Here is a 3,088-nt window from a genome sequence, read left to right as displayed (position 1 = left end):
ATGCTCTGAGAGGTCAGCGGGGCGCGGGAGGAGTGGGGGGCCGGGGACACCGCGAACCCGGGTCGGCGTCGCCGCGGGCGGGAGGCGCGGAGCCTCAGCCGCGCCGGCAGACACCGCCGGGGCGCTCAGCCCCAGCCCGCGGGCTTCCCGCCGGGGGCCCCAGCCGCTCGCCCCTGAATCCGGCCCTCCGCGCCCCTGTGCTTCCCGCTTTCCCCGGCCCCCCACTCCTCCCGCGCCCCGCTGACCTCTCAGAGCATCAGGGCTGGGACGTCCTGCGGACGCCCTGAACTGTGGGAGCGGGCTACGCTGTAAACCCTGCAAAATAGCTCCAAGTAGGTGAGATGAAAATCCGCGTGCTCATTTCTTCGACGGCAACATACGATTCCTCGAGTTTTAACAGTGATTTCCACCCTCTAGATATCACCGGAGTTAAGGCTGCGGAGAGCCTTTAGTTGTTTCAGCATGAAGGTATCTTGTTTCCAGGGGATTCATTTGCATGTGCAATTGCTTTAACATGATTTATGCTTTTTTTTCTAACCAGATAAGTGAAAGGACAGAATGCAACTAGGAGAATTGCTGTCAGGTCACGAAGTGTGGCATTAAAATGAAAATAATTACTTGTTTATGGCAGCTGGTTTTTTTCTGCCTTTTTTTTTTTTTTTTTTTTTTTTGCAGATAATGAAAGGACTCTAAGACACTGGTTTTGGTTCTGTATTTGATTTGGGTTCTAAAATTAACCACACATCCGTTCAATTTCTAGTTGTTAGATTACAAGGGAAAACCTTCATCTGTGTCAAGGAAAAGTTTCTTCTTTCCTTTCTGTCAGTTTAAACTAAATGTATACTTAGGGTAATTTTATGACCAAAGGATCTGAGACCTAATATATATTTTCTTTCTTACTTTCCCTGAAAATCTAAAACAGAAGTGAGTTCTGCACCAAACAGAGTAATTGCTGGGGACAGATAAATTTTAGTGAAACAAACTTATCCTGGATCTGAAAGCAATTAGAGAAACTCAACTGGTATAAATAATTTCTGGGTACCCAAGCGTGTGTCAGGGGGGTAAACCAGATGGATGTACCTTGATTTGCCAAGACCCCTAACCCCATTTCCACAAAGAGGCCCTCAATCATATCATGGCACTTCTTCCTCTGTCAGGAAATGAGATCAGAGACTGAACATAGTCAGGATTTGTGGGGAATACCCATTTCAGAATAGCTAAGGCTGACATTTGATCATTACATTATGTTCAATCACTACGTACATTTTGAGGTGTTCAAAACTGCCACCAACTTTGTTGTGGGTTTGAACTGTAAGCAGATATAAGTTTGGTCTTTACTGTGTGCTTCAGATACTTCACAAATATTTCCACAATACTGAGCGGTTTATTTTACACTTGCGTTTCTTCATTAATCAAAAAAGGCTCTCTGACACAGAATATTTTCCCATCCTATATTTAGGCTTTTGAAAAATACAGACCAGATTTTTATACAATAAAAGTTCTGGAAGAAGCAACACTAAAAAAATCCTATTTTCTAGGTACTGGTACTAGCTAAGGCATCAATTACTAGAAGTTTTATATTCATGGGTTTTTACAAAATTGTTTTTCATTCATCCATTTCCTTTCCCTGTCTTTGATTTCCAAGTCTGCACTGCCTAACTTCAGTTAAATCATGCACTGTAGTCCTTTTCCATTTAGCCCTCTGCAAAAATGACACCCAGCTCTTCTGTCCTTCATTGCCACTTGTTTTACTCTACAGACTCTGAAGTGTCTTCATGGCTTGAAACCCCACCCTCATTTCTTTTACCTGACTCCCTGTTCCCTTTCTCACTCACTACTCAATCCAATAAACTATTCTCCTGATTTTTTCTCTCCCACCAAGTTTTCTAGGCTATTTTTGTGGAACTTTAATGTCAATCTCAATTCTTCATGCTGTCAGATTTTCTGAAAACAGAGACACAAACTTACTTGTTTTGCCTAGACTAGTTAACAATTGTGGGCTACTCACATGGGCTTGGGGAAGGGAATTATTACCCTTAATGGTGGGAAAAGGCATATTTTTTTTCACTGGCTGCTTTTTGGCAGCTGCAGCAGTAGAGTGTGGTGGATTTTCCAGTCAGGAATTCTTGGTGAGGTCTCCATGGAGCTGTGCATTTTAAAATCCTTATCTGAACAATTCCCACAGGCTGTAGAGAACTTCTACAACACCTTCCAACCCCTTTGCAAAGTAGGTCTTTATCAAAGATTTGATGTTAGTTCAAGTGAAAATGTTACCTCTACTCCTCCTTCCTAATCACATGTGAAATATGTTTGTGAGACACCTGGCCTGTATGGGGGAAGGGCATTTGGGTCTCCTTCCCTGGCAGCAACTGCCCCTTTTAGTTGGGATGTTCAGAATTTGATGCTACTTTGTGTGCTGAGCCCCACATTGTATAATATATATTTTCTACTGTCCTATCTTCCCAGAGCCATGTGATTGTAGGAACAGCATTCTGTTATACACACCTCTCAGGAGCTGGGGTACTGTAGTGGTGCAATGGCACCTTGTTGAGCTCATCCCCGTTCACTACCTTCCTACACCAGAACATTGAACATGTATGCAGTATATATGCAACATTGCGTGATTCCAGTTGTTACTATTAGATTCAGTTCAGCTTGTTCTTGCCACTATTTCAAAAGTTCAAAGTGCAGCAGAGTTTTACATTGCCAAGAAACAGCGCAAATGGCAGAGCTGAGGACTTTGGCAGCTGTCTGGGAAATACTAGGGGGTTTTGCCCCAAGGAAGGTATGAGATAGTTTTGATGTCCACGAGGCACTTTAAGCCTGTAATCTTAGGAGTGCTTGTACTCCTTTTTCCTCTTTCCTACTTTAACATCAGAGGAGATGCTTTTACCTGTGGAGATATATTTCACCACAAATAAAAAACAAAATGTTGAGTGCAAGCACATCTTAATATAAAATAAGTGTTGACTTCTTTAATCTTATAGCAATACTGAAATCTCATCAAACTGCAAATATGATATTTGTCAAGACAAGATTATTGAATGCCTGGCAAAGTAATTACTCCTACACAGAGAAAAGTAAGATC

The sequence above is a fragment of the Corvus kubaryi genome, unplaced genomic scaffold, assembly GCF_017639235.1.
Source record: "Corvus kubaryi isolate FWS band 111438036 unplaced genomic scaffold, C.kubaryi_AGA036_p1.0 split1-37296, whole genome shotgun sequence".
Taxonomy (NCBI): domain Eukaryota; kingdom Metazoa; phylum Chordata; class Aves; order Passeriformes; family Corvidae; genus Corvus; species Corvus kubaryi.
This window is presented reverse-complemented; position numbering follows the sequence as displayed.